The sequence below is a fragment of the Nuphar pumila genome, unplaced genomic scaffold (assembly GCF_984573655.1).
Source record: "Nuphar pumila unplaced genomic scaffold, dmNupPumi1.hap1.1 HAP1_SCAFFOLD_809, whole genome shotgun sequence".
Taxonomy (NCBI): Eukaryota; Viridiplantae; Streptophyta; class Magnoliopsida; order Nymphaeales; family Nymphaeaceae; genus Nuphar; species Nuphar pumila.
In genome coordinates this window covers 33,000-45,000 of record NW_028323497.1, presented here as the reverse complement: position 1 = coordinate 45,000, position 12,001 = coordinate 33,000, and the positions used below count along the sequence as shown (strand labels likewise).

The following is a 12,001-nucleotide window of genomic DNA, read 5'->3' as shown; positions in this document are numbered from 1 at the left end:
TCCAGGGCCTTAAGGGGGGCAGTGGCTTCTGCGTGTGAGGAACGTGCGCCCAAGCGGCATGATGCGTGAGGGGGGCGAGCGCGGGACAACTTATCGGGGCACTGCTGGGGAGCAGAGGCAGGAGAAGCCCGGGGAGAGCCTCTCTCTCAGCTGCAGCGACCCTGTGGGCGCGCTTCAGGATGCTGCGGCGAGGACACTTGAGCAAGTGTCTGTTCTAAGATTGCAGGCTGGTAAGCTGTCTGCGCTCGAAGGCGCGCTGCTCGAGTTCTACCAGGTGCGGTCTCACAAGCAGCTAGCCGGAATGCAGCAGCGCAACAGCTTCCTTGGCATGTAAGAGGGGGAGAGAAGGTGTTATTACACCGAGCAGCCGTGCTGGTTTTGCCCTTGCCTAAGGGCTCTTCAGACGGTAATAACGTCCTAAGAAATTTGCTTCTAGTCCCAAGTCCTTTCGATGATCGTTCCATGGGAGTTACTGACCATGAGGTTGCCCGCTTCTAGGCACACCCAAAGCTGCGCGTGGAGTTGCCAATGTCCGTTTGAATGCAGCAGTGATGTAGCTAGATACATCGCCATCTATCCTCTCAGCCTTAGATAAGAAGGGTAAGGTATCGCTTACCTTAGCTCTTGCTTCCTTCATGTTGAATATGTACCATCATGTTGCTAATGTCCATGTGGATGCGGTAGTGTTGTAAAAAGATACATCATCATCACGTTGAATGCGCGCATCAGACTGCATCTCTCACACATCCATTTTGTCACTCTATCGTCTAAGCAAAGCGCACATGCATCATCTTTCCACGTCTTTGTCGAGAAGGAGCTCCAAAACGGTCAGCATCGGTGACTCACATCATCTCCTGTAGTGATCTTCAGTACAGTCCAATCATTTTGCATTTCGCAAATCCCATCTCATTCCGGCATGTCGCTCGTTGTTGTCAAGCGGCCAGCCCGCTGCCTTGTAGGAGAACAAAAGCATGTTTGGGATCGGCATCGATGCCGCAACGCCAGAAGTCCCGTTCACGATACGGATCGTCAACGCCGCCATGCGCCGCATCTACAAGCTCGCCTTCCAAAGCACTGCACCTCGGTTCACTAACATGGTGCTGCCGCGCTTCAACGCTCTTGAGGAGTTCAACCGCCCCAAGATGGCGATGTGGACCGCCTCGGCTGGCGCCTCAATGGGAAGCTCCGTTTTCCCAAAGTTCCGATTGCCCAATGGGCAGGAAGTTTACATCTACAGGTGCGCTGTTCACTTCCCTGGCAAGTCCAAGTTATGAAAACGCAAATGCTGGCTGCACACCTGTCGGATGAGCGCCTGTGTAGCTAGCTGATGATGATGTATCTTTTCACAACACTACCGCATCCACATGGACATTGGCAACTCCAAGAACTACTTGGGAATCCGTGTTATCATTACCACCACCTGAGGCAAGCGTACCTGGACCAGCCTGACTTACCATAACCTGACTAGCTGATCACTGAAATTCGGCATTGTTGGTACTTAACCAGCACCGGATTTCATGCAGCACTTGGAGATGGCAATGTCCATGTGGATAACCATGATAAATGTGGTGTTGTAAAAACATACATCGTCATCAGACAAGGCCTCGATCGCTGCGTGGTCCCAGCACTCGCAGCATACTTTCATTTTCTTTTGGTTGGACCACGGAGTGTAGAGGTTTGACTTCCGTGGTTGCAGTGTGACAATCGACAGCTCGGGCTTACTGGCAAGCTCGTCCCATGACCCACCTACCTAGCTGGTTATGCGCTGTGCATGGCGTTCATTGGCGTGCCGTAATGCTGAATCTGCGACATGAAGAGCGACTGATACATGCGTTGCCTCATATTTCCTGCCCTTTGTTGTGCGATTTACCTGTCGAGCCGGGTTCCTCATGCAGCCACCCATATGCTTTAGACATCTGCGACGTTAACCTGAAACCACCCGTAGAATCTCACGATGCTACCTAAGTGCAGACATGCCATACATTCGACATGTCACAGCTGCCAGAAAACCACATATGAGATCCATCTCTATTAATTCCCAGGTAGTACTTGGGTTGGCGACGCATATAACAGGGTGGGAGAAAAGTGCTGCAAAGTGGATGCGGTAGTGTAACAAAAAGACACAGCATCATCTTACATAAGATGCTCAGAAAAACATCGACGTAACAATGCAAGAGCGCATCAGCGATTAAGAACACGGGCAATGCAGGCATCGGAAGACACGAGTGGACGAGGTCACTGTAAGCCTCGAGTCGGCAGTAGAAGAAGCAGTGGATCTGAGTCATATTTATCAGGACAGACTGCCCGGATCGGACCGGGGCTGTGACATGCTTCATCTCATGACGGAGCTTGCTTTTGTGCCTCAGCTTCCCTCCACTTCGAGGCATGTCCCGCCCTCTCCCACTGTGCACACGCTGCCAGCGGTAGCTGACAAGACCAAGGCAAAAGCGCTCTTCTTCGAAACCGTACTCGCACAAGCAAAGATCGAGACGCCGATGGAGAAGGAGGAGGAGGTGTGCTTTGACAGCTGTCTCCAGTGAAATCGCCCCCTGCCTTCCTCATCCTCGCACTTGTAGGTGCAGACGAGTTGAAACTTGACACATGAAGAGCCTCCTGCATCCTATGCATCAACAAGTTTCTGCCATGACCATCTCACTTGTCTCCATTTGGAGCCTCCAGTTGTTTCTCAGCTGATTGCCATCCTCTTGTCTTGTCTTTTCCGCAATGCCACGCAAAGTGACCGCAGCGTTTTAGGACAAGGTTTATTTCCTCAACCTCCGCAGAACACGTGGCAAACAGCGATCGCAGTCACGCATGATGCTCGCCTGCGGCCCATGCAGTCACTGGTGGGAGGTGCACCTTCCGCAACAGTTATCAGATTGATCTTTGATTTGAATTGGAGGAGCCCATGGATACGTTAGAATTGATTCGCACATGACTCAACCACCACTGAGCTGTCAACCCGAACACCAATCCTTACCGATACACTCAACATTTGCTGCATGCCACCTGGTGGCACACACACCGGTACCCTTGTTGTTGCTGTCTTTCGACTTTGCCGTGTCAAAAACCCTGACGGCTGACTGATGCGGTGGTGCAGTGGGACATTCGAAAGTCCGTATTTGCACCGCGATTACTCGAGTGCGAGTCCAAGGACTTCTACGAGAAAAGCTCGGTTTGGAACGGCATGTTTGAGCACGACTGGGAGCTGTGCTACGGCAAGAGCAAGGTGCAGCGCATGCTGGCCAGCGTTCTCGGCAAGGGCGCTGCAGCTGTGGACGTGGGCGAGGTGAAGGAGGCCATGAGGCGGTTGTACCAGGAGCTCATCCGCGCGTTTGACTACTACGCTGCCCTTGGCTCCGGAGACGGGAAATTCGACATTCAACTCAATAGCTGGATACAGGTGTGATGATCGCCCTCATGATAGCCATGATGCATGTTTTGATTTTTGCGCGTACGATGAAGCAGACATCAGGCTTTTGGAGTTGCTTGGCAGCATCTAAGCCCTCAAGGACATATCCAAGTTTGAGGTGCACAGTACACCCTCTGCCTGATGGTGGGATGCCGGCCCCGTGGCCCCTATGGTATCGGTGTTGGAGGGAGGAGGACAGTGGGGCACCTCTGCACCCTCGGGCTCTTGGCTCGCTACGTTTGCTGCACGGCCCATTCTGTGCACCTTCACTGGTCCCCATCTTCTCTTGCTTATTCCCCATTTTCTGCATCCTGATCAACTCAACACATGCACCCAGACTCCAAGTCCCGCACAACACTGCAGAAATGGTATTCGTTCATCAACGTGGAGGCCGCAACACAGTGATGTCGGTACCGCACGATGCTGCGTTGCGACTTTTCACCTTCTTGTCATGCCATTGCGCTTAGGAATGCACCACGAGTGGCAGCATGTCACCATCTCCTCCAACGTTCAGGTTATTGGCCAAGATAGCGTTATACAGGTATTATATCTAGAATGAAAGCACAGAACAACATGGCAAATGCAACACAGGATGATAGCGCAGTTCACGACAATCTTTTACTACATTGGCTTGAGTCTGCTCAAGCCAATGCCTGCAACATTAGATCATTAGGTCTCTTGGGAGAGGCTTGGTCAGGATGTCTGCTACAATATTCTCAGCGGGTACATTGACAGCATAAATATCTGATTTCTAGCGTGATTGCGCTCTGCCTCATCATCTCCGCAGGTCTGGATGAGACCCTCCACTCTCTCCCTCGCACAGTGATGGACACTGTCTGTGAGGTTGATGCGAGGGGTGGTCTGCGGTGGGCCCCATCCAGATCTGTGCAGACAATGAAGCGGCGTTCAATCTCGCCAGAAACAAACGATCTATCATGTCAATGTACCTGCTGGAAATCATGTTGCAGGTATCCAAACCACCATCGTGAGGTGGTAGGTGGAGCGGATTGAGTGTATCAGGGATATCATCCTGGACTCTGAGTTTCAGTTGGGGTTGTTCGGTGGTAGCTGAGTCATGTGCGGAGCCATCCGGCCGCGGCGAGATTGGGCTGGGCATGTCGAGCTGAGATTGCTGAAACAGTGTGGGCATAGTCGTTTCCTTACGCAATTGTTGTCTAGCGATGGCTCTTCTGGGTAGACGTTGAAAGCAGTACTTTTCCCACCCACCCGCACCGTTGGAGTTTAGTATACTGAAAAGAGAGGGGGAAGGAGAGGAGGAAGTTAGGGTTTGTGTTTCCCTAAACTGAAGCACTAGAGGTAGCAGTCCATCGAGAGTTCTACGTGTGAAAAGCAAGGGTCCTGTCAGTGTGTGGGTTTGGGAGATGATGACATGTAGAGCTCATCCCGATCAATCTGCTCAGCACAGATGTCCAGACCAATGATACTGTGATTTATAGGACAGCATCTTGGACAATTTTGATTCCTGCTGAGCGGTTTGGACGTCCTTACATGCGATTTCTACCTCGCCTTCGCCAATGCTCTGTTGGGTAGCTTGTTCCAGTGTACTCTGTTGTTAGGTGCTCTATCAGTACGCCAACCTGAAAAGGTAGGCACTGCGGGGTGGTGTATGTGCTACTACATACCAACCCTAACATCCACAGTTTGCCCTTGTGCAGTTTTATAACGACTGCGACGTGGCGGACGACAAGAGCCAGACGTGCAAGAAAGGCCACCTAGACACGATATTCATTTCGACGAACTTTGAGGAGGATAAGAAGTCCGACGACGCGGACAAGAACTCCGACAAGGCGCTGTGCCGCTTCGAGTGGCTAGAGGCAATCATCCGCCTCGCAAAGGCCAAGCTCTTCGACTCCAAAGCCTCCGCAAACATCAAGGACGCCATTGAACGGCTCTGGAAAGAGCAAATCATGCCTCGCCTGCCGCCGGAGGCAATTCATGACCGGGACGAGTTCCGTCGGGAGCGACTTTACAATCGGGAGGTGCGTATCTCATGACCATGATCTGAGTGTTGACCGATACAGGTCCAGTGCTTCGCCTCTTGATATGCTCGAACACCCGATTCTGCCCCAGATAATCGTGCATTTTCAGGGATACAGACCCACAAAGCAAACGTCTGGCAAAGCACTGTACAGGTCAGCCTGTACACGACGCACGCCAAGGTGCCGCAAGCGATTTATTTATATCAAGAGGTTTTGAACTTCATGACTGGCATCTGAGCAAGATCTGAGTGGCAGTTCGCGATGTAAGCATTTGTCTTCATGCGGGTGCTCGTTGCATGGGCATTGGCATCAAGATGCCGAGGTCTATGGGGTGATGCACGTGTTGCGTGTTTGGCAGCGTGTACACCAGGATATGAGCTCCTCAGGGGTCAGGGCACTATGATGGCTGCCTTTGGCTAGGGAGAATGGAAGGAATGGGAAAGATGTGGTTGTCGACATGGCATCCCTTCGATTGTGTAAGGTATTCGTGAACATTTCGCCGCCGATGACGTACGACACGTTCATTCAGGATTTCTGTGTTCCTCATATCCCCAGCAATGACCATATATGTGTATATTATAACGTCAGCTGTGAAAAATGGCCTTCTCGGCCCCGAAGTGTTACATTGTGGCACCGCATACTCGAAAGAAGGTAAGCGGGTGGGTGGGCGAGCTAAGCAGTAGCTCGAAATGTAAAACCTGAGGCAAGCCTCGCGAGTTCCGCTATAAGGGCGAGCATGCAATCCGAGCACGCATGCTAGAAGGGCAAGCAGGCGCATCACAGATGAGTCACGGGATCACAAATCGCAGACTATCTATAAACTAGAGTACACCGGTACAAGCACTTATCACCATCGATTTGGATTGGTGGGGGGGGACATTGATACCTTCCTCTTTGTACTCGTGCGATGAGCGTCAGGGTGTCATGCCGTAGATTACCATCGCCATGAGCTTCGAAGCTGCCCTGTCGTCCATAGTTTACCACTGGCTTATGTACGGCATGAGCTTTGGAGCTTCACACTTCCTCACCCTCATGGACATTGACTGGACAGTGTCCGCACTGCTCTGATTGCTCCGCCTCTCAATGTAGGTTGATTCCTTGTTCAAGCGGAACCTGGAGTGGCTAGAGGTGGTGTTCAACTTCTGGAAGGCCGACTGTAAATTGCTCGCGACGCCACTCTGTGAGGTCGCGGACTGGCTGAACTTTGCAGCACGATCTATGCTCATGAACAAGCAATTCACAGAGCGAGAAGCATCTCTGGCTTTCACATGGAGCAGGATGAACATGGCGGACGACATCAAACTGGCTCATCGCGCCACAGGCATGCGCTCATGATGATGATGTGTCTTTGCAACACTAAAGTATCCACATGGACATTAGCTACCGTATGCTACTTGGAAATGCTCATGATGGCAATGTCTTATCTTTCACAGCTTAATCAAACCACCTGAACATGGGCTACTCCAAGTGCAACCTGGAGGTATCCGATGTTGCCATGCTGTGGTACGTAACCCCTACATGTGATGTGCTAGGGGTCGTGTTCGAAGTCGAGCTCCAGTTTCTCAGGGATCGCCTTGAAATTCATGGATCACTTGGACCTGGGATCCTAGGACCCCATGGCATTGACGACGCGCTGCACTACATTGATCAATTGCCTCTCAAACACATATATTTTGGATACTCAAATGCATTTTCGCAGAGAAAGACGCAGGCCGCTTTGTCAGACCCAAAGATTGTGCATGCCAAGGACGCCGGCCAACGAAGCTTGCAGACTGGCAATGTCATAAATGCTAACCTACACCTCCTCCCAGATGGCAGTACATGGAGACTCAACCGGGCAACGTGTTTGCAGCTCTCACTTTCACGGATTTCTTGGAGGCCTTGAGCCGCTCTGCGGAGCTCATATGCCCGCCCACCCTCGAGGCCATGAATGCGGCAGGCTGCAGCACGTCCAACACACCGTACTTCTCATACTACAGTGCCATGTCAGTGGACGGGTGGGCTATCCCGGATAGGCCATCAGCGGCCGTGGCTGCTCCCAAGACTCGGCCGCTGTATGAGAAACTGGAGGCCCTGCTGGAGGTGCTGGAGAACGCGATCGCCCCGGTCATGGACGCCCGTGACAAGGAGCAAGCGCTGTCCATGATGAAGCGCGTCGTTCGTCTCGCAATCGTCCGTAACCCAGACAAAGTTGCGGGTAACACCTTAAGGCGCGGAAACACTGTCAAATGATTCCGAGGACCAAGCCTTCAGCAGTCATGTCTACCTCAGCTGCCTCACTCGCGATATGATTGCCGCATGCACGACAATCGAAGAAGCGAAGCAAGCGAAGCAAGCTCCCTGATGCAAAGTGGGGATGGCCTGGTTGATAGTGGTCGAGCACCGCAAGGGGGATGCTGTTCAAAGGGAGGCAAGCCTGGTAGACTGGACATGATTCGATGCGTGGCCCATACCGTAGTCAAAAATACCTTGTATGACGAAATGCAGAGCACACTACCCATCACGAGCAGTCGTGAGCTGTGCTTCCGTTGCATTTTCTTTCCTTTGGGAACAAATGCATTAATGCCACATGCGAATTTGGTTGGCAAGGTATAGAAGGCAGCGGTCCACTCTGCTGTCAAGATCTTCGTCTGTCGGGATGACAAATCATGTTGGCCAATAAGCTCACTGTGGGCTGATGCCTGTGCTTTGCTCTTGTGCTCCACCAAATCGTCTATCTCTGGCTAAAGCTTATGCATGTTACCTTCCCCGCTGTTAGCAGGACACATCTCAGCCTTACGCACAGGCAGCCACAACCCAGTGAACAGAAACATTCAATTCTGTGCTCCAATTTGAGTGGAAGCACCCACCCATGCGCTTCAGAACACTTACATGTCCACGCTCAAGTGGCCTCAACCACACCCTGCCATCCTGGTGCTTAGCGTGTCATGCGAAAAGCCAATGGTTTCTTCCTCTGATGAAAACGCCATGATTCTTGCAAAACGTTGGCTTTTGGAAAGTATGTTGACTTGCTTTCCAAAAGCAAACCAATGAAGATGTGCCAGTTGAAAGGGTCGATGAATGACAAAGAGGGCTGGCTACCTGAGGGAACACTGCCGGAGGTGCAGAGGAGAGGCAATGTAGCAAGCCCACACAGTCATGGTGAGGATACCGCTGTAATGTTCAAATTGCACAAGAAATAAATTGGATCCATCATAAGAATTGACGGACAGGGCTGTCTTAGAAGCACCATAAAAACCGAGACCCTCGTGCAATAAGCTCTAGCATACAAGTCCACAGGACAGCCCTTCAAAGTTCGCATAACACATTCAGGGTACTGCGCTAACAGGTGGGATCAAACAAGTAGCTCCGCTATCGATCTTGCCAAAGGACAGCATCTTACTCCATGACCTTCCGCCTCAACGCCTCGAGCTCCATATCAATTGCATCCTTGACCTTTGGGCGAGAGTCCGAAGAGAATGAAGAGGATGAAGACATTGCGGGCGTTGCCTTGTCTGTCAACTGGCGTTTCATCCTACAAGGCAAGGCGCAGTCACAATACGATGCATGTGTCCACACCGCTACTGCTTCCTCATGGCCATGATTGGCTCCAGATGTAGCCATAAACTTGCGGTCATGCAGTCAAACCATGCTTGAAACAGCTAAGAAGGTGGAATGACATGCAAGGTGTACAAACACGACCCCAGCAAGATGATGTTTGGAAAACCAGTTTCCAGCATCAGAATCCAACGCTTGCGTCCCGTCACCCTGACACCCAACAGGCACAGTCAGTGAGCTAGGAGCAACCGGATGTGCCTACCAGCCGACTATGTACTGGCCACTAAAGCACAGTTGTTATAAAAGCTGTTCGACCCACCAAGCTACTGTATTCCCATGATGGATGCTCTGGCCGCCGACGTGTCCAGTACAACGCGTGCTCCCTGAGCACTTGGAAAGCATCAATCGTAATACACATCAGCTGACAGTGTACAAAATTCAAGTACAAAGCAGAGCAGAACAGCGCAAACTGGCAAGCAACGCCCGTCTTGCATTCCAAGAATCAACACAGGTCAACAACGGTCTTGCATTCAAGAATATGCAGTATGGCAAGTTTGCAAGACAGCAGCGTGAACTGAGGCATACTTGGAAAGCTCATCATCCACAGAGTTGCCCTCGAGTGCCTTGAACTGGCCCTCGAGCGAATCAGTGCCAATGAGGATGGCCGTGCTCTCAGCTTCTGCCTCCAACGCCATCACCTTCTCCTCCATCTTATCGAATGCAGCGAAGCTTGATGATGTGTCCAGGTTGCCGATGAGATCTTGGATCTGCGTACATAGCCGGAATCACAGACACATGAGTTGCAGTCTAGATTCTCGAGTAAGAGTATAAAATTTGTTGTAGATTTTGCCGTGGATGGTACTGATATCACTCGATCCCAAGATATGTTCCCAAGAGGTTGAGGCGGTGTTGAAGAGCAAAACATCATAACCAAATGGGTCAGTGCAGTGACACATTACCCTGCCAACGACTTGCACATACACAGACACCTGAGCAGGCTGGCTGTCCACCCAGCAAGCCTCCCCATTGCTTGAACATTGCATCAACTGTTTCAATGCAGCAACACTCATAGATACATGCGCGAAAAATCCTGCCAAGTCCTTGCTGGCCGGTCTTAGTCGTTCAATCAAACAAGCAGCACAGGCACATGAGCACCCTCCCTGTGCCTTGCAAACTGCCTATGCCTATGACAAACTAGCCTGCGCCATCGCTGGCAACCCGGCTTACGGTTAAATGCCATATGCTGGGAGGGTCGAAGTCACAGCAGACGTCCACGCCTTGTCGATGACTCCGCACGATTAACGCCACGTAAAAGAAAGAGATCTCCTAGAACCTAAGCGCTCAAACCCAAAACCTTCACAGAATCCTGAGATCCTCCATGTCCAAGGAAATCGATGTCTACAAGGGGAAATCCAAGAGAGTTGCTGCCTACAAGGTGCCGCCCGATTTCCAAGCAGCTTTTCCCAGACAAAGCGGGCAAGGGATCGCACTTGTTTCGAGCTCTTGGCAGATGCGGCGCGTGCTTTGAGTGTCTCCTTCTTCGCCTTGGCCTCCTGCATCTTACCCTCCATGACGCGCGTGTTGCCAATCAGCTGCTCGGCAGCCTTCTCCTGCTGCAAGAGCTGAGCTTCCCAGGTGGCGGTCTGCTCCTCAAACACCTTGCGCTTTTTCAACGCTTCCCGGGCCAGGTCGTCTTGCCCCGCCTTCACTGCAAGCTCCGCCCGACTTGTCCATTGATCCTGCATGGAGCGCTCCCAGTCACCAAACAAGCACGCTTTCCAATACCTGTCAAGCTTCTGCAAATCTGCTCTCAACGATGACAGATGCATCGCTGATGTCAAAGTTAAAGAGCTTCCCAACTCTGGTGTCAGGGATGTCATCCTACGAGCCTACTGGCTAGATGAGCCACGTGCTGATCGAGGCAAGCTAGCGCGAAATAGAAGGGAACAACCCCAACGTCAGATAGAACTAGATGTAAGAATTGCCTATGAACGAGGTTCCGCATGTAGGCCAGGTATGACGGCGGAAAATGTATCGTTTAACAACACTACACGAACCCTCATGGACATTGGCAACTCCAAGATCTACTTGGGAATAAGTAGGCCGAGAAATAGGTATATCTGTGAGACCGCCGGGTGGTGGCTGCGTCTGTAAATGTCATTATGTTGTACATATCTGTTTGATTCAGCGCTTCGCACACATCTTCACAGGTGAAGATGAGTGTTTTGTCTGTTTGTTGCACAACAGAGCGAGTTTCCGGTTGATGATAGTGGCGGAAGACGAGCTGTTGGGAAAGCTCAACCATGTGTGTCCAAATTGCCATGTTTTGTGTAACATGGGAGCATCGGCAACTGATTGCTAGTTGCCACGGCAACACATCAATAGGCCACTGATTTGCAAGCATACACAGCATGGCATGGTTCCCAACATTGGTCGAACACGTGCTGGCATAAAGCTCAACACCGCAACCGGAGTTGGTGATGAAAATGGTGAAACTCTGTTATACTGCTGCAGAGGTGCAGTGCGAGCTTGCCTGACTAAATCGTTGTTATGCTGAACAGGGCATTGTTGTCAAACTACAGATGACAAAATGGGAACTTTCCGGCAACGAAGCACACTGAGGAGTTCAACAATGTGACTATCACTGATACTAGAAAAGCCGGGAGTCAATCGCGGAAGGAACAATCCTCCTCGATTGCCCTGTTCCACGATTGCTCCACGATTGTAAACATCGTGTTCAGGTACGAGGGCAAACATAGAGAATGGCTCAGCAGAACGTACCACGCCTTCCCGCGCCATTTTGTACTTTGCTTCTATCTGCTTTTTCGATGCAATGATCTGCACGGGCACGGGACAACCATCAGAACACGATCGCATCTGAGAACTCGAGGATCAAGGCGCTGCATTGCATAAGCGAAGAAGTAACCGTGCCTAAAACAGGGGGCAGCACGAAATTAACAACCCAATGCACCCAACCAACATCTTGGACCCCTCAACAGGACTGAAATGAACGGTCAAGTGAGAAAGACTTGGTGGTAAGCACAGATGCACA

General features: G+C 51.3%; 1 pseudogene across 1 annotated transcript; it reads right to left on the bottom strand.

The window, feature by feature from the left end:
- Positions 1 to 8,790: 8,790 nt before the first annotated feature.
- On the bottom strand, positions 8,791 to 10,694 carry LOC149809745 (membrane-associated protein VIPP1, chloroplastic pseudogene; annotated as a pseudogene). Its single transcript, XR_016429574.1, has 3 exons — positions 10,440 to 10,694; positions 9,535 to 9,716; positions 8,791 to 8,926 (listed from the first exon to the last, which is right to left on the bottom strand). The product of XR_016429574.1 is annotated as a membrane-associated protein VIPP1, chloroplastic pseudogene (transcript).
- Positions 10,695 to 12,001: the final 1,307 nt, after the last annotated feature.